This window comes from Chrysemys picta, chromosome 25, assembly GCF_011386835.1.
Source record: "Chrysemys picta bellii isolate R12L10 chromosome 25, ASM1138683v2, whole genome shotgun sequence".
In the NCBI taxonomy this organism is placed as follows: domain Eukaryota; kingdom Metazoa; phylum Chordata; order Testudines; family Emydidae; genus Chrysemys; species Chrysemys picta.
In genome coordinates, this window is record NC_088815.1 from 3,938,446 (window position 1) to 3,958,064 (window position 19,619).

General features: G+C 56.1%; 1 protein-coding gene across 4 annotated transcripts in view; it reads left to right on the top strand.

Annotated features, from left to right (window-relative positions):
• The window catches only part of TBXA2R (thromboxane A2 receptor), a 64,930-nt gene that overhangs the window by 39,120 nt on the left and 6,191 nt on the right, over positions 1-19,619 (top strand). Inside the window, exon 1 of one of the 4 annotated variants that reach the window (XM_065578446.1) lies at positions 914-2,498. The exons of the other annotated variants lie outside the window; for them this stretch is intronic. The gene's annotated coding sequence lies outside the window, so the exon portion shown is untranslated. Of the gene's footprint in view, positions 1-913; positions 2,499-19,619 lie in introns of those variants that run through there. 4 annotated transcript variants of the gene reach the window in all.

Below are 19,619 nucleotides of genomic sequence, written 5' to 3' on the forward strand. Positions count from 1 at the left end.
GTGCCTCAGTTTCCCCACCTCTAAAATGGGGCTAATGGCACTGAGCGCTCAGGCACTCATCTGGCCTCTCAGCACAGTATCTGAGCACCTCAGAGGCTTTAACAACCCCTCTGTGAGGCAGGGCAGGGCTATTTGCCCCATTTTACAGGGAGATTAAGTGACTTGCCCAAGGGCACATAGGAAGTCTGTGGCAGAGCTGGGAATTGAACCCCACTTTCTTGATTCCCAAACCAGCTCCCAAATCCTTGGACCATCCTTCCTCTTCTAGGGAAGCCCACGGATGAAAAGGAGTGAGCACGGTCAGCCCATCGCCCTGCAGGTGCATTGCATGTCTCTGTGAATGGTGTGACTCTCCAGCCAGCTGCGGTGGTGCTGGGGTTTCCAGGATGTACACAGCGAGCGGGTGCGGTGGGCTGCAGCTCGCACGCGTGTGTGTCCCTAGCCTTATCTTTCAAACAACATCAACTGAAAGTTCTGTGGCTGAAACCCTGCATGGTGCCACAGCATCACCAGACTTCACAGCCTGAGACGGTTTCCTCTTAGCACTGTTCTAACGCCTCTGCCCTGCACACTGGACTTTTTTTCCTATAAACTTTTTTATTACTTTTAAAAAAAAGTCAGAGAGAAAAAACAAGCAGAACAAAATACACAGAAGCGGCTCATAACGCCGTAACCAGGTGCTACCTAACCTTAGCTATAGTTTAAACATTGAGTTATACACAATATGAGTGGTTAAAATACAAATCAATGATTGGTATTACACAATTTACAAACACACACATTTGGCTTATAAAAATCCAGCCAGGTAAAGAAAAAATATTCAAATAAGATGTGACATTCTAAACCTTGGGGGAGGATCCTGTAACCCCCACATTCCTCATTTATATATAATTGATATTGCATATAAAGCAGGCCATGTGAGGTATCAGGGAAGAGGTTCTGATCGGCTGAAACCCATTGTTCTGTCGAATTTGTACATCTTTGGTGCATATGAAGTTATAAGATTGTGTGGTATGGTTGGCTCTAAAACATGCAGGAAGTTGGGGAATCAGGTTAGATAGAAGCTAAAGATATAGGGAAATAAGGGAAGTAACCAATGCCAGGCAGGTGTCAAAACAATCATCACCAGCCATTGTCCAGCAAGGGAGTTACAATTCAATGACACCTGCATGAAGCCACACCACGCGAATTGCTCAGCCTTGCCTGGGGACTCAGCAATGTCCCCCAGACATGGGACTGAGGATATAAAACAGAACACGGGGCCCCATGCTGGGCCTTTCTCCTGCCCCCATCTATGCTGCACACAACAAGGACACTGAGAAGACTTCAGACTCCAACAGAGGAGACTGGCCCAGGTTTCAAGGGTGAAATCTGTGTACTACGACCTGCAATATCCAGTGGGGTGAGAAAAACGGCTTCATCTAGATGTTGCCCAGTCTAACAGGGTTGCGAGGTTAGACTGCGTGCTAACATTTTATTTTATTTTGGTAACTAACTCTGACTTTTTGGCTATCACTTAATATAACTTAAAATCTATCTTTGGTCGTCAATACATTTGTTTAACTGTTTATCTTTACCAGTGAGTTTGCCTGAAGTGTTTGGTAATCTGCTCAGGTTTGCAAAGGTGGGTGAGTATCCACTTTCCATTGATGAAGTGGCGAACCAATTAATAAATACCGCAAGGCGGTATATTCCTGGGGTACCGTGCTGGGAGCTGGGGGGATTTGGCTCTGTTGCCTTTCTCTGTGTGATTCATGAGTGGCTCTGGGAGCGTTCATGCAATCTAGCTGGGTGTGGGGCTCCACATGCTGTTGTGGTGAATGATCACAGCGCCTGGAGGGTTTGGTGCTGCTCACTAGCAAGGCATTGTGCGAGACAGCGCAGGCTGGAGAGAGTTCAGGGGGCACAGCGGTCCCACAGTCCCAGGCTACACCCCGGGGATCCCATTACAGAGGTGCAGCAAGCAGGGGGAAATACACAGCTTGTTGTACTGAGCAAGATTTGCACTTCATACACTAGTGTAAAGATTTTAAGTGAGGCTTTAAGTGTGGTGGCTAAGGACGGTCAGGAGGAGGCTACCGGTTTGTTATTTTCTGTTTGATTGTATCGGGGGAAGGAAGTAGAAACAGAAAAGCAAATGAGTGAAAGCTGTGAAGTCATTGTGAAGTTGGAGCTTTTAAGACTGCAGGTTGCAGAAAAAGAAAGCGAGCACCAGAGACTATTGGAACTGAAAGAGCTGATGGTAAAGGAGAAACAGGAAGAAAGAGAGTGGGAGGAGAGAGAGAGAGAAAGCTAAAACACCAGCTGGACCTGCTAGAGAAGCAGAACCAGAGCCCAGCGATTCCCATCACTCTGAAATCCGCAATTGGGACCATTTCTGTCTGCATACAATGAGGCAGACGATGTTGCTGAATATCTGAGCACCGTTGAAAGGCCGTGTGCAGTGCATGAAATCCCTGATGCCGAGAAAGTCCCTACCCTGAGTGCAAAATGAACTGGTAAAGCTCGAAATGTATTCAATGAAATGCCTATTGAGGATGCTTTAGACTAGTGTAAATTCAAAACCACTGTTTTGCAAAGGTTTCAGATTACGCCTGAAACCTCTAGAGTTACATTTAGGAATCTCAAGAGGGATATTGGTCTGAGTAATGGGGAATATGGGAACAAAATGAAAGATTTGATGGGCAAGTGGGTGAGGGGCAAAGATGTTACAGGCTTTGAGGGACTGTTTGATCTTGTGGCTCAAGAGCATTTCCTAGGCCGCTGTAAAGCCGTGTCTACGGGACAAAGATGTAACGTCTGGGGATGAGATGGTGACTCTAGCTGCTGCCTTTGAACAGACCCAGGCATCTATTGAAAGCAAACCGTCAAAACGGGAGTTTAAAGGTAGTGGGAAAGGAGGATCCCATTTTATTCCTAGCAAGAAGGAGGGTGGCTGGGAGGCTGGGTACTCATCTCCCCAAACCATTCCTCTAACCCACATCCCACATCTCCTGTGAAAACAGAGGAACCCAAAAGGTGCTATCGGTGTAATTCCACTGATCACCTGAGCAATAACTGCCCTGTGCTGGGAGGAAGCAGGCAAAGAATAGCTCATGTTAGCTCTGCTGGTCTCAACACAGAAACCCCCCAGGCAATCGAAACCTGTCATATTGGTTCTGTGAGGTTAGCCTCTGCAGAACCAGATGTGGAGCACATTAAGGTTGTCAAAACTGATGGCAGGGAATACTTGGGGCAGAGGGATACAGGGGCCCAGATCTCTCTGGTTAAGCAGCGTGGTCCCAAAGGCCAGTGTGTTACTGGCCAAATGGCAGAGATCGTGGGGTGGGCGAAAGCAGATTCCTCGTACCAATAGCTAAAATCCATGTGGGGTGGGAAGGGTTGGAAAGTGTTGTGACTGTGGGGGTGATGGAACACCTCCTAGTCGTCCTGCTCCTTGGTAATGATTTTTTCCGTGTCACTCAGGTTAAAGTATTTGCCTGCAGCAGGAGGGAGGTCTATGCTGGGACCCCCGAGGGAAAGGGGAAGGTCTCACGAACTGCTGAGGGAATGGGAGAGAATCTCCCTGATTCCTCTGCAGCAGGGGGAAGCCACAGGCTTCCAGGTGGGAGGGTGGTTGAGACCAGCTCCTGCACTGCAGCTGGAGGCAACACCATGTCAGGAAGGGATGAGGGTGTAATGCCGGCCAGGGGGAGAACTGACCCAGTTGTTAGCTGCAGCAGTTTGCAGCCGAACCAGAGACAGATCCCGCGCTAGGGAGCAGAGAGAAATGTGTCCTAGAGGGGAGCCCAGACAAGGGTGATGGAATCTCAGAAACCACTGAGGTGGGTGAGGATTCCTGTGACTCTAACACCAGGGAAGCAGGGTGCTTCCAAGTATGGGAGGGGCTGAGGCTAGCTCCTTTCCCGCAGGGGCAGGAGAGGTGTTGTCAGTGACTAAGGAAACTGTCCCAGGTGTTAGCTGGCAGAGTTCTGCAGCTGAACAAGGGATGGACTCCTTCTCAGGGAGCACAGAGATGTGTCTTAGAGGGGGGCCCAGAGGAGGAAATGGGGGAAGGAATAGTGGGGGTACAGGAATGTCTCCTCAGTGGTCATTTGGGAGAGGATGCCCAGGGCAGAATGGCTGGGTCAACAACTGTGCACCAAGGCACTCAGCCCATGACCCAGGTTTTGAGGGGGAACTGTGTAACCGACCTCCTGGCAGGGAGCCGTCACACAGCTGACTGCTCCAGGACAGAGAAAGGGGTGGCAGAGGTTACCCCAATCCAGGCCCCGGTTTTGCAGGATGCTATTTCTGAGAAGTTTTCGGGAAGTAACTGTCTCTTTAAATCAAGATGCAGCTCCAAGGCCTGTGATAACAGAGGCGTTGAGACCAGGAAATGGCCAGGTGGTGGTTTGTGAGAAAGTAAATGAGCCGACTGACAGAGAGGGGGGGCGTTTCCCCCCAGGCTGCTGGGACACAGGGAGCAGTGATGGGAAAGCTGCTGGGAAAAGATGCCTCTGATCAAAGGGTAAACACACCGAGCCCAGAGAGCACAGATCACAGCCCTCTAGGGCCGCGGGTCTCAAACTTTTGTACTGGTGACGCCTGTGTTATATTCCTGAGTGCGACCCCCCTTATACATTAAAACCACTTGTTAATATATTTAACGCCATTATAAATGCTGGAGGCAAAGCGGGGTTTGGGATGCAGGCTGACAGCTCGTGACCCCCCCATATAATAACCTCACAACCCCCTGAGGGGTCCTGAGCCCCAGTTTGAGAACCCCTGCTCTAGGGGGCAGGACTCAGTGCTGGGAGGGGGGAACACAGGGTAACCCCAAAAAGGGAGCTGGATTTTTTGCCTATGTACAGTCCTGGGCTTGGAGACAGCTCCCCAAAGGGCCAGCCAATGTGCAGGATCCCCCAGGCCCCTCTCTTGCCGGACCCTGAAGTACCAAAATCCCAGAAACTAGATTAAATGAAGAGCTCACACAGAAGGGGACACTGGAGAGAAAGAAAAGCCAGTGACTGATTACATGGGAGAGAGTCAAAGGACACCACGGGAAATGAACGAACCAACCTCAAACCAGGCCGTCTGAACAGAGGGCACGGTGTCATAAAGACACTTGTAAACCCATCTGAGAGAAAAAGTTTTGTATTAATGCTAAGTTTTGAGATAAGAATTTTGATACTGATGTTAAACCTTCTGATAATGCTACTTCTCAGTTAATACCTGTAAACAGACGTAGAGCTTAGCACAGCAGAGAAACCATAATAAACCTCAGGGATCCTGTCACATAAGACACAGAGGAGAAGCTAAATTCTGAGCAGGGGGCTAGAACTGGACAGGAAGGAAGTAGGTAGTAGGGTTACCATATGTCCGGATCTTCCCGGACACATCCGTCCGGGAGGAATTTCCAAAAAGCCGAACGTGTCTGGGAAAATAGGGAGGCATGGTAAGGGGACCCCGAGTGCGAGTGGCTGCAGCAAAGCCAAAACTAACAACTCCCCCGATCTGCCGGGGCACGGAGGCGGTGGCGGCATCTGAGCGCGCAGCCGCCTCCTCCCCGGGCTCCAACTTTCCCGGCTCCCGCCGCTCTCCACCGCGGCGGGGGCCGAAGCAATTTCCCCAGCGCAGCAGCAGCCGGAACCCGGGGGGCGGGAGGGAGGAGGGGGAATGCGGGGTGCTCAGGGGAGGGGGCAGAGTTGGGGCGGGGACTTTGGGGAAGGGGTTGGAATGGGGGCGGGGAAGGGGCAGAGTTGGGGCAGGGCCGGGGAAGGGGTGGAGTTGGGATGGGGGCGGGGAAGGGGCGGAGTTGGGGCGGGTCTGGGGCCCCCGAGGAGTGTCCTCTTTTTTCACTGTTTAAATATGGCAACCCCTAGTAGGTAGAGAAGAGGGGGTGGGGGGGTGTCATTCAAATACTTCCAGGAAAGCACCCCTCATCTCGGAGAATTTGTCTGGAGTGTCTCTGTACAATTCTTTCCAGGCTGGCCAAGCTCACGCCGGCCGTGCTCCGCTCTTTGATTGTTGGGTTTCCAGTTTTGCAGTACCTGTATTTTACCCATTATCGGTGCTCTGCTTAGACTAATACACGGAGCAGCTTTTCAGCTTCCCTTTAACATCCCGCGGGATTCAGATGACCCGGTTAACATCCCGCGGGGTTCAGATAACCCGGTTAACATCCCTAAGGGTTCAGATGACCCGGTTAACATCCCGCAGGGTTCAGATGACCTGGTTAACATCCCACGGGGTTCAGATGACCCGGTTAACATCCCGCGGGGTTCAGATAACCCGGTTAACATCCCTAAGGGTTCAGATGACCCGGTTAACATCCCGCAGGGTTCAGATGACCTGGTTAACATCCCACGGGGTTCAGATAACCCGGTTAACATCCCGCAGGGTTCAGATGACCCGGTTAACATCCCGCGGGGATCAGATGACCCGGTTAACATCCCGCGGGGTTCAAATGACCTGGTTAACATCCCTAAGGGTTCAGATAACTTGGTTAACATCCCACAGAGTTCAGATGACCTGGTTAACATCCCGCGGGGTTCAGATGACCTGGTTAACATCCCTAAGGGTTCAGATAACTTGGTTAACATCCCGCAGGGTTCAGATGACCTGGTTAACATCCCGCGGGCTTCAGATGACCTGGTTAGCCTGTAACACAATGTTATGAGAGAGGAAAAACTTAACCGGCCCCTTCGTTCTGCCTCAAACCCTGGGGTCTAGGAGTCTCCCACAGCAATGGGTTAAGTTAGCCCCTGCCGGGTCACTGCGCCGTTTGTCTGACTCAGCAGCACCTTTGTGAACGGTTGGGGGGGAATGCGTCTGCCAGAGATGGGGTTCTCAACCTTTCTCCTTAAGAGGCCCCCCAACATGCTATAGAAATGCCACGGCCCAGCGGGGGGGGGGGGAGGAAGGGGGGACTCCAGGAGCCTGCCCCATGGGGCTGGAGGGGGGTTCGGGAGCCCTGCGGGGGTGCTGAGGTTCAAGGCTCCGAGCAGCCCTGCTTGGTGGACCCCCTGAAACAGCTCACAGACCCGCAGTGGGCTGCGGCCCCCGGTTGAGAACTGCTGCTCCGTGCCATAGGATTTTCTGCTGGATTAATCTGAGCCGGAGGCCCAAGGAGCAATGGCTGAAATTTGTTTCCATTGCTTAGCAGAAAATAATCAGCATAGTTCCTCCTGCCGTTTCTTTGTAGGGGATCCGGTTTCGGTTCGGATTTGCTGGCCCAGTGCACATGTAGTGTGGCCACAGGTCCTGGCAATCAGGGAACTCCTGGAGAAGTGGGAGCAGTTGAGGGGGTCGGGGGCCCCTCAGTGCGGTTCCAGGGCAGGGGAGAGGGCTGATGGGGTTCAGCTGGGCTAGCCGTGGGGTGGAGTTTCAGCTCCATGGAAGGTGAGTGGGTCGCAGGGGGTGAGGCAGAGGAGGATCAGGCCCCACGTATTTCCAGGGGAGCGTTGCAAAGTCAGTGATGCGAGGGGCAGAACTGCTGGTCCGGAGGAGGATGTTTCCAGGTGTCACGGAGCTGCAGGGCCTTGCACTGGCAGTGCTGAGATGGTGCGGAGGGCCAGCATGGAGGCTGGGGGTAGAAATGGAGAGAGACCGGGGTGGGGCTTCACCTCCTGTTCCAGGGGCCCTAAGGCTGCAAGGGGCTGGCAGAGAATCCCCCGGGTGCATGCACTGAGCTACACCCCCCCTGCCCCCGCCATCTTGGGCTCTGTGTCAGCATCCGCTCGAACGTGGACCCAGGCTGGAGGCAGGCCTGTGCTTGGCTGGGTGGATTGTACCAGTTGCGTGTGTGAAAGCAGAAGCTGATTGTGGTGATCTGCAGCTGCACTGAACTGGGGGAGAGCAGGGTGGGATGGGAACACGAGAGGCCGTGAGGAGCACAGCCGGTGGTGAGCTAATCGCCTGGATCGGAATGCAGCTGGATCTGGATTTCGCGACGTTCTCTCGGGTTCAGTCCGGCCATGGAGATGGCTTGGAGGACCCGCGAGGTCCTTCTCCTCTCTAACTCCCTGCCAGGCTCTGCACTGGCCCCTGTCTCCCCAACGGGCTGAGACAAAGCCCCTCTGATCTCTGCAGCTGCATTTTGGGATGGTCAAAATCTGGTTCAGAGATTTGTGGCTTGGGCCAGTCTCTGGTTCAGACGTCTGGGGCCTGCTTCTCCATTGCCTGGTCCCAAAGACTGCACAAGACGCAGGGCTCAGAGAGCACATGGCACTAGTGAACCAGAAAATCACTTCCTTTGCCCTGGGGCCAGGTGCCGGGCAGGGGAAAATCGGGGCCAGGCATTCTCTCCAAATGAGCTTTCCCGAGTAAATGCTAATTAAGAGCCTCCGGTCCCGGCCCGACTTCGTAGCCAGATCCTTCAGGTGGAGCCGCTGCTGGCTGGAGGTGTATGCGGGGAGCAAGTCAGCTCGTGCCCTGGGGGCCAGGTGAACGACGGGCTAGGATGCTGGACGGGGATAGACGTGACTCAGTGTGACAATGTGCTACGCGCCCGCTCAGCCTGCAGTTCCGATGACAGAGCAGGAGTGGGCCCTCCACGCCGTGCACTGTCGGGGGTGGCAGCCGCACGCAGACGGGGGGACAAACGGCTGAAACGTGGAACCCCGCGTTCTGTTGCGTGACTCCCCGCAATTGACGGAGGATAAAGGTTTTGAACTGGAGACTCCGTGGGTAGGGCTGTTTTCTCACTGGGAGAATTCAATCCGTTTCTTGTTAAAGAAAATTAGAAAAACAAAGGCTATCACACACAGCCATGACACGCACCCCCCAGCATCACCTTCAACTTCAACTTCCCAGCTTGGACTGTTACCACGTGAATTACAGAGTATTTGCCAGCCTTGCTGGGGGCCAGCCCTCAGGGGTGACTTACAACATGCGTTGCCAAGTGGGGTGAGCGCCTATTTGCTAGACATCAATAAAATCCTGGAGCTCAGAAATCCTGGGCTCTACTGCAGGGTCTCAGAGCAGCATGTGGTGTGGTGATTAGATAGAGCCTGACCACAGCACCTATCTCTGGCATGCTCCGGCTGAAAGGCTCTGCTTGGAGGGACGTTGTGCAATCGCCTTGTCCTTGTACAGGGGGGTGGTGGCTGATCCTCATGTGTGGGCTCGTGCTCGTAAACAGGAGCTGTGAAGTGAAGGAAATACATGCAGTGCTCAGGAGAGGGGACCCCGTGTTCTCCGCACTTCCAACCCAGCAGCTCTCCCTGAGGCTCCATGCGGGGGGCTGTCCCCGTCTCTGGTCAACAGTCAAAATGCAGAACATCCCACAAAGTCTGGTACACTCTGGGTTCCTCTCCCCTCTTCGCCTCCAAGGCAGAGCTAGAAACCCACCTGGGCGGGGTCTGGGACTCTCCGACATGCTCAGTGCTGCCGCGCCTAGCAGACGAACTCCCATTTTCCACAAGGATTCCAGCACTTTGGCGTGTACACGCAGGACCCTGGGTACTCACCCGTCATCCCGCTCGCCGGGCCTGGGGCCAGACATGAGGTAGAGAACGGAGAATTGTCCCTTCCCCACTGGCTCCCCCAGCAGACGCAAAGCGACACTCGGCTCTGACGATGGCCGGGCCAGTGGGGACCTCAGCCCACTGCTTGGGGTGCAAAAACCTGCTAGTGCTACTGCTGCCCCCCCGTCTCTTTCACCCCCTCGTGTGTCTTGTCCTAGACCAAGACTGAGCTCCCTGGGTAGGGCTCCCTTTGCGCGGGGTCTTTGTACAGCTCCTTGCGCGGTGGGCCCTGAGCTAGGACTGTACTCGCGATGCCGATGCAAACCCCCTGGGGCGGATGCCAGACTGACACCTGGAGTGAAAATGAAGCAACTGGTGTCAGCTCAGAGCTGGAAGGCAGGATGGAAGCCAGCGAAAAGGCACCAACGTGAGCCGAAACCGAACAGTGACTGTCCGTCCGTGGAGAATACGGCCAGCGGGCTCCCAGCTCTGAGCCGAAGCGGGACGTTCAGGCTGATTCCCCGAGCTGAAAGGAAATGCCCATGCCCTGCCTGTCCTGTGATGCTTGGGACCTTATTCCAAAAAGTCATGGAGATTTAGTCAGTTACAGGGGACTGGACATGAACCACAGAGCATCAGCATCAAGACAGACACATGGAGTTAGATACATGACCTCTGAAAATCAGGAGAGGAGCACCCGTGCCCCGGGCTGGAACGTTGGCGCATGGACGCTGTCCTGGGGTCGGTGCCCCGTGCCCTGGGCTGGCACATTGGCACGTGAACACTAGGCTGTGGTCGGTGCCCCTTGCCCGGGCTGGCACGTTGGGGTGTGGACGCTAGGCTGGGGTCAGTGCCCCATGCCTGGGCTGGCATGTTGGGGTGTGGACGCTAGGCTGGGGTCGGTGCCCCATGCCCAGGCTGGCATGTTGGGGTGTGGACGCTGGGCTGGGGTCAGTGCCCCATGCCTGGGCTGGCATGTTGGGGTGTGGACGCTGGGCTGGGGTCGGTGCCCCATGCCTGGGCTGGCACGTTGGGGTGTGGACGCTGGGCTGGGGTCAGTGCCCCATGCCTGGGCTGGCACGTTGGGGTGTGGACGCTAGGCTGGGGTCAGTGCCCCATGCCTGGGCTGGCATGTTGGGGTGTGGACGCTGGGCTGGGGTCGGTGCCCCATGCCTGGGCTGGCACGTTGGGGTGTGGACGCTGGGCTGGGGTCAGTGCCCCATGCCTGGGCTGGCACGTTGGGGTGTGGACGCTAGGCTGGGGTCAGTGCCCCATGCCTGGGCTGGCATGTTGGGGTGTGGACGCTGGGCTGGGGTCGGTGCCCCATGCCCAGGCTGGCATGTTGGGGTGTGGACGCTGGGCTGGGGTCGGTGCCCCATGCCTGGGCTGGCACGTTGGGCTGTGGACACTTGGCTGGGGTTGGTGCCTCATGCCCAGGCTGACACATTGGGGTGTGGACGCTCAGCTGGGGTCGGTGCCTCCTACCCAGGCTGGCACGTTGGCACATGGATGCTGGGCTGTGGTCGGTGCCCCAGGCCCGGGCTGGCACGTTGGGGACGCTGGGATGGGGTCGGTGCCCCATGCCCAGGCTGGCACATCGGCAAGTGGACGCTCGGCTGTGGTCGGTGCCCTGGGCTCAGGCTGGCATGTTGGCAAGTGGACGCTGGGCTGGGGTTAGTGCCCCATGTCCAGGCTGGCATGTTGGGGTGTGGACGCTGGCCTGGGGTCGGTGCCCCAGGCCCGGGCTGGCACGTTGGGGTGTGGATGCTTGGCTGGGGTCGGTGCCCCATGCCCGGGCTGGCACGTTGGGGTGTGCAGATTAAGATGGGAAATGCAGCACAGGAGGGTGCCATGTTTTGACCTGCCTGCATGTGCCCGTGTGGTCCCAGCCAGGCTGTGGTCGCTCACAGAGGCCACGTGGGTGCCTGGCCTAATGGATCTGGGGATACTTCAGCCCTGAGGCAGCATTTGAACTAATCCCGGTTTATGATCAAGGCTGTGAGGAGATTAGCAAGATCGTCCTGCTCTAAACAACAGCAGCCTCCTTAGGCAGCCGCTTGCCCCTTGTCATCAGCACCCGGAGAGCTGGGGACGCTGGGGGAGGGGAGGCGGGCAAGGATTATGGCGTGGCCCCAGGTGGGAGCTGTCCAGGGGTCCTGGCGCCCCCAGGGGCAGCCGAAAGGGAGAGCCGTCGGGGTTTGGCTTTCACTAAGGTTAGATAAGCAATAATCACTGTAAGTGGCTCTTCTCAAGCACCACTGGTCCCAGGATCGCAAAGCACTTTTCAGGGGGATGCCTGATCCCATTGTGGGGATGGGGAAACTGAGGCACGGAGCCAGGAACAACTTTCCCAAAGTCACCCAGTGAGTCAGCAGCTGCGCTCCTTGCTCCTGCAGTGCCAGCCGCCCACAGCAGGAGGCAAGGCGTGGGCCGGGGGAAGCTCCCAGCTGCTGCACTCAGCCTCTCCCGGCAGGCGTCATCTCAAAAGGGGGCCAGGGCTCAGCCTTCAGCCTGGATTCCTCACATTCTCCAGCCGTGAGCCAGATGACGACTTTCAGCATCGACCTCCCTCCAAAGCGATTGGCAGCCCAGGGCCCTGGGCCGTTCGTGGTGGGGCCGCGCCAGGCTGACGAATTCCAGACGGGGCTGCTGGGGAATCGGAGCTGCGCTAATGAGGTGCTGCATCCTCGCCACGAGACGTTCGGGCACCTGATCCCTGAGCCTGGTTTCTATCCTGTGAGCGCCTGGACCAGCCCCGGAGACGGGGGCTCCTCAGCGAATGGGGATCCCTCGCTGGGGCATTAACGACCGTCTCTCGCCAGCAGCCACAGCAGGTCTTTGCTCCCTGAGCAGCGCGTTCTCAGACGCGGGGACCCCGGTTGTGGGCCCCGAAGTTCAGCTGCACAAACACTGAGGGAAGGGTGGGAGACTCCAGAGGTGGCTGCTGGAATCAAAGCGCCGGTCCCTGCCTGTGGGACCCAGCCGGGCTGGTGGGGGCCCAGGGAGGGGCCAGCCCAATGCCTGGCGTTTGCTCCATCAAGGCCCCTTGCCTGACCTTGGGGTCTAGCTCCCAGGTAGATTTGGCTTTGGAAATCGCTCTAAACCCCTGTTGTTCGTCGTATCGATGTGCATAGCGGCAGCACCCAGACGGGCACAGCGGGAGGGGCCGCGTGGCGAGCGCCCCGCTGAAGCCCTGGACACCCCCCTTCTCTCTCTCTCCCCTCTAGCCGGGGCACATCTGCAGCGCAGGGAGTCGCCCTGCACTCTGGCTCTGGCCGCGCCGCAGGGTTTTTTTTTGCTTGGGGCGGCCAGAAAGCCGGAGCCGGCCCTGAGGAGCTGTGAGCACTTTTCAAATGCCGCTCATCAGTTCTGACCCCCCACGTGCCCAGGGAAATCCCCGGTGCTGATCGGCTGCGGTTTAGAGCTGGGCACAGGGAATTAAGAGTCTTGCTTAATGAACAGGATGAATCCATGCCAGAGTAGAGAATAGAACCCAGGCATCCAGACCCCCGGTCCGCTCTGCTCTAACCATTAACCCCACTGCCCCTCAGTCCCACTTTGTGTCCTTTCCCTGACATTCCCGGGTGGGGATTTGGAGCTGGGGTCATAGGTCACCCGCTCTTTGCACAGGTAGAAGTTCCAGGCCTGGATTTCAAACCCCTCCTGCTCAGGGGCGTTCGCCCTGCGAGAGACGCGAAGCCTGTTTCTGAGCCGGCTGCCAGCGGCCTTTCGCCCAAGTATGGCAGCTCAGAACTAGGCCCGGGAAGTTGGGCTTTGAGACGCCAGGGCAGGGCTGTTATTTCACAGGATCGTCCCGGGGCAGACACGTGGGGTTGTGGTCAAATTGCGGCTGCCTTTGCAGCTGCAGCTGTGCGAAATTTGTTGAACAACATTTTTTTTTCTGGGGAAAAATGCAGCTTCGGTGACTCTGAAATATTTCACGGCTTCATGTCGAACCCGCCAAATCGTTTAGGTTGGAAACCCCCCCCCCCCCCCCCCCGATTCGAACAAATGGAAGTGTTTCGATTTTTTTATTCAAAAACTTTTCATTTCAAAATTCCCTTGAATCATTTTTAAATGCTCAACTTGTAAACAAAATGTTTCCCTTGAGCCAAAAGGGGTTGAAAATGTTTTGCTTTGTTAAAAAATGTTGTTTTTGTTTTGACCTCAAACAACTTTGCCCATTTTTTTGAAAAATCCATTTTGTCCAGCCCTCAGCCGCTGCCCACCCTCCTGCCCACAATCTGCTCCCTTCTGGCTCCAGAGGGGCTGTTTCTCCCCCTGACTTCAATGGGGCATGGCGCGGGGCGGCGTCCCTGGGCACACGCGGCACCTGGCTGGATTCAGCCCCTGCCTTTCCTGGAAGGATTTATTACAACAGCAACAGGATTTATTTACCTTCCTGATGGGGAAGGGGGGCGGCATGAATGGAAGCAGATGCTGCTCAATTTAAGGCAGATGCGGCTGAATATGGTCAAAAGCCGGCTCCACTCCCGCCCCCACGGGGCCTGCTGTGTTGCAATCGCTGAGCCACGGAGGGTCACCAAGTGCAGGATGAGCTCAGGGTCCGGGCTGACACGGGGGCCCCTCGAAACGGGCAGGACAGTTGGCACGGTGGTAGCGTTTTCTGTCCCCTTTGCCCAGCATCTCGAATGAACCAGCCCCGGCTCTTTAGCTCCGGCTCTGCTGTGAGCGATGCGGCAGCGGGGCAGTGTGAGGACCCTTGTCAGGAAGAGGTGGTCGCGCTGCGTCTCCAGCGGGAATCAGCTGCTTTGTGCCCACATGGAATTCCCCCTGCGGGGCACTTGGATGCAGCAGCCTCCTTCCTTCTTCACTAGGCAGCCGTGCAGCGTGGCCGTGCTCTGTTCCAGCCCAGAGGTGGCTGCATGGCCAGGGTGCGCGGAGTGAATCCGGCAGGTGCAGACGGTGTCGGGGGTGTGCACCGAGCAGGGTGGGAGCCAGTGATGGTAGGAAAACCTGGGTCAATGTGGCCTCTAAACACCACCGAGGATCTGAAAAATCTGAACCAGCGTCATGGCCCAGAAACCGGGTCCCTGGGCCAGGGATCCTGCACTTTGGGGAGAAGCTGCTTCCAAAGATACAGAACCAATGGCCTCCCCAGGCGCCGTTCTGCTCTCCAGCCCCAGGGTAACCCCTCTGGGTGCGGCAGGGGGAGTCCTGATTTACCGCAGACCCCGGGCCTGCAGGAGGAGTCGGCTACCACTGGAGCTCAGCTGGGGTTCTGCACACGGCCCTTTGAAAGGCTCTGCAAAGCCAGGCTGTCACTGCGCCTTCGCTCGGTGCAGAGAGGAGACGCCCACACTGCGCTCTCTCCCCTCGCGACTTTCCTGTTCTCCTCCCTCCTCGGTCTGCAATGATACGATCGTTCGGACGGGAAGCATCTCTTGGCTCTTTGTTTATGAAATGACAGCCCGGGCCTGGGGCAGCCAGAATATGATGCTCAGACTCATTGGCATAGGATGATCAGAAAGATTCATGTATCCGGCAGAGCGGTGTGACAATGCGGTTCTGGCGGAACCCAACTGAGAGGGCCAACTCAGGACAAATTGCTCAAATAGGGCAGTTACAGCCCAAGGCTGGGGTTTTTTCCACCTCTAAGGCAAACCAAACCAGCCAGACTAGGAGGACTTCGGTCTCACCCCACTGGCTAACTGCAAGTCTCACAAGCAATCTCCTTAGACACTCCAGTTTCCCAGTATTACCACCAGTACCACTCGTTATGGGGACAAATGGTTATGAAAACCAATACCCCAGTAAAAGAAAAAGGTTCTCCTGATCCCAAAGGACCAAGCCCCAGACCCAGGTCAATATACAAATCAGATCTTACCCACAAATCACGCTGTTGCCAATCCTTTAGAATCTAAAATCTAAAGGTTTATTCATAAAAGGAAAAAGATAGAGATGAGAGTTAGAATTGGTTAAATGGAATCAATTACATACAGTAATGGCAAAGTTCTTGGTTCAGGCTTGCAGCAGCGATGGAATAAACTGCAGGTTCAAATCAAGTCTCTGGAATACATCCCCCGCTGGGATGGGTCCTCAGTCCTTTGTTCAAAGCTTCAGCTTGTAGCAAAGTTCCTCCAGAGGTATGAAGCAGGATTGAAGACAAGATGGAGATGAGGCATCAGCCTTATATAGTCTTTTCTAGGTGTAAGAACACCTCTTTGTTCTTACTGTGGAAAATTACAGCAAAATGGAGTCTGGAGTCACATGGGCCAGTCCCTGCATACTTTGCTGAGTTACAAGGCATATCTGCCTTCTCTCAATGGGTCCATTGTATAGCTGATGGTCCTTAATGGGCCATCAAGCAGGCTAGGCAGAGCTAACACCAGTTTGTCTGGGATGTCACCCAGCAGCATAGCATAAGTTTGAAATACAGACAGTATAGAGCCAATATTCATAACTTCAACTACAAAATTGATACACACATATAGACAGCATAATCATAACCAGTAAACCATAACCTTGTCTTAGACACCCCATTTGACCCCCTTTATACAAGATTTGCGTGCCACTACAGGACCTTGGTTGCAACAATGATCTATATGGTCCCAGATTATATCAATAACGTCACAAGCGGCCTTCAGAACAGAGCTCTCCCCAGGAAAGCAGCTTCCAGCGCCAACCCAGCCTGCCACTATCAGATCATTGGCTTTGAGAGACATGGAGGGGGGGCTGCTGGGCGCAGCAGGACCTGATGAGCCCTGGATTGCCCTGTAAAGGGACACTGGGGTCTTACTGCCCGCCCGAGTTTGACTCTGTTCAAGGACAGATTTACAAGACTGGGGTCAAAACTGAAACCTCACAGCTGCAGATTAAAAACCCACTTAATGAAACTGATTGAAGAGGGAGGGTTTGCAGGATGTAGCCTAGGGCTTGTCTACATGGGGAAATTGAGCAGAATCGCTCCCTGTAACGAGACGCTGATTACAGAAGCAGGTTAAGCTAAACCAGAAAAAGGCACTCGGTCTGCAGCATGAGTGTGTCCACATGGGGAGCTATTCTGGATTTGCTCTAGCCGTTTAAATTCGAACCCTACCCTAATGCGGATTAATTTCCCCAGGTTCCTGAATGGGATTTTAAAATGGGGACAAATTCGGGGAGCCAGCAAAGATTTCTACCCAGTTAGTTTCTCTCCATCCTCTTATCCAGCCCTTTAGCTTGGATTGAGCTCCGGGCTCTCCCAATGACTGCATGGTCTTGGGCAAGTCACTAGCCTGCTCTCTGCCTCGGTTTCCCCATCAGTCCTTATACGTGACTTCCTAGGTCACAGGACTTTGCCAATGGATGTTCATAAGGAGTTTTAAAGGCCTTGTGAAAGCGCAGGCAGCGCTCTCCAGCACGTTAACTGGTCAGCCCCGCCGGGGCTGGTCCTGGACCACGCCAGGAGAGTCGGTGGCGGACCCCAGATGCTGCAACAGGGCTCCCTGAGCCTCCCAGCTGGTACCAGGTTATTGCGGTTGAGCCCAGCAGACCAGAGGCGTGAAGCAGCTGCCCTCCTCCAGCGAAGAGCCTGCGGGAAGCCGGGTCACAGGCCATGGGGCTTGGGAACCAGAGCAGGGTAGGACCTGGGTTCTCTTCCCCTCCCCTGCTGGGCCTGGCCTAGTGCAATCGCAGGGAGCTGGGCTTGGCCCGAGCAGCGCCCGGCACCACTGCTCTGGGTCCATGGACGGGTCCCACGCCAGAGCCCTGCTGCTCTCGAGCACCCGGGCCTGGGTTGTGTCAGTCGCGCCCCAGCCCCCAGCCCACGCTAGAGCTAGCGGGCGCGCGGGGGAGGGGTCCAGCCCCTGCAGACGGAAGGTCTCTGCCCACACAGGCAGGCGGCCAAGTGTGACGCTTGCCATGTCCTTGAGCCAAACCCCAAGGGCTAGACTGGACCCATGCGGGGGGGGACCTGCTGGCTGAGGGGCTGCCTGGGGGGACAGCACGGTGGCCCCCTCCCCGGCTGGACTCCTCGAACCCAGGGCACTGGCTGAGGATCCAGCCACACCTCCCCGGGAGTCATCGATGCCTGGGTAAGGAGAGGGGTAAAGAGGCGCAAGGACCCTCCGGATCGGGCCCAGGTTTTCAGCCCGGCTTTGCAGGTGTCTCCTGGCGGCAGCTCTTGCCTACAGCCACAGCTCCAGTGCTGGGCAGGGAGGGGCTGCGGCCACACCCCTCTTCTCTGGCCCGTGGCCCCTACGCGGGGCGCTGCTGCACCTGCTACCCACAGGCCAGACCCCCCCCAGCTCCTGGGTCCGTGCCAAGGGCTGCAGCCTGCTGGAGACTCGCCACCCCAATCGCTCTGGCGGGCGCCCCTCACCGTGGTGTCTAGGGGCTAGACACCCCCCAGGTATTCGAATCCTGAGTAGAAGATAGAGCCTGGCTCCGATCTCGGCTCCCGTCGGGCTCCTAGCTTTGCCAGGCTTCAGGTGCCAATGGCTGAGCTCTGCATGGCCCTTGCTCAGCCCAAGCCCACGCGTCCGAGGCTTGGTCGCAGCGCTCTGGGAACTCGGGCCTGGCGCGACGTGCAGGGTGCAGTTTGGTGTGGCCATGGCGTTCGACCGGTTCCTGGCAGGGGAGCTGACCTGCTCCTAACAGACCCTAAAATCCCTCTCCCGATAGATTCCCCCTGGAGGATTGGACGTCCCACACTGACACCCCCCACCCCGGACACCCTCAGCCACACCCCTCTGCCTGCAGCTGCCCGGGCGTTGGCCCTTCTGGCTACACCCTGTCGCCCCTTTCTGGGACATGGGCTCACTTCCTAAGGAGGCAAATGGAAAGAAACGGCTGGTGAGGTCCCGGGACGGGCGCAGGAGCTCGGCCGGAATCCAGGCGTCCATCACGGCGAGCGGCCTGGATTATTTAGGGCTGTTTGACAGCAGATGAGCTGAAAACAAGTTTCTTTAAACAATGCACCAATGGGGATTAGTGCAATCGTGTAAACATGCCCAAATGACTTTCCTTTGTGGAACGTGTTGCGTGTGCGGGGTGTGGTGGGGCTGCTAATGCAAACCAGCTGCTCGGCGTCTCCCGGAGAATCGCCATCTTCCCGGGCATGAGCACGCGGTGCCGGGTCGGTGCCCCAGCAGCGCAGGGCCCCTCTCTGGATCCCCTTCTCCAGGAGGCTGCCCAAGAGGGCCAATGGTCTCCAGGCTGCTGAGACAAAGGGACTAGGACTAGACTGAGACACCCTCCCCCAAACTCATCCCCAAGCGGCCTATTAGTGCAGGATTGGAGCCAGCAACCTCGAGGGGAAAGCCGCCGTATGCCTGTACTTACAGTCAGTGCCCCGAGCCAGCCAGGTCCCACTTTGCAATGTTTTTTCCTGAAAAGGACAGATGCTCAGAACTCGCTCGTTCCAGCTGTAGCTCCCAAGGGCCTGTTATCCCTTTCTGATCCGACTGGCTAGCCAACAGTCAGGGTCCTTTAGGAGGGGAAATTGATGATGAAGGCTGGTGCTTCTTTTGCGGAATCCTGTTTATTTACAAGGGGATGTACAAAGCCCGGTTTCCCTGCACACTGCAGGAATCAAACAGCGGGCGACCATTTCTTTGGTCACAGTTCCAAGCCCCTCTTAGCCAACACTCTGCCCAAAAGCTCCCTCTTGGCTTTTTGCCTGGGCCTTTTTGCTCCTCCGTGTGTTTCTGCTGCTTCTCTCTCACACACGCCGGCAACTTAATCAGTCTCCCACTCCTGTGTTTTGTTATCAAGCCTCTGGTGCGCCTCCTACTCCAGCCTTCCATGTGCCTGTGCTTTGGGTTGTCGCTCTGAATGCTTCATAAAGGAGCGTAATTGTTTCTTACCTTTCTCCTGAACGAAGGCAGCTGTTATGCCCACCAGTTTCAAGGGAGTTTGCCCCCAACTACCAGCCGAAGAGGCCTTTACAATGGCAGCCCAGTACCATCTCCGCTGCACGTGCCTGGAGCGAGGCCACACCAGGGAACCCTGTGTGCAGCTGCTATTGCGGGAGCAGCTACGGCCAGCCGAGGATGGAGCCCCTGTGTGCCAGGCGCTGCACGGACAGAGTATTAGCTCGAGCTGGCCCCGGCATTGAAACAGACCCGACCGGCCTGGGGCGGGGCAAGGGGCGTGACAGGGAAGCTGAGCGATGGTTGCAAATGTCATGCTAGTGCCGGGATTTTGGGGGTGGGGGTCACTAGACGG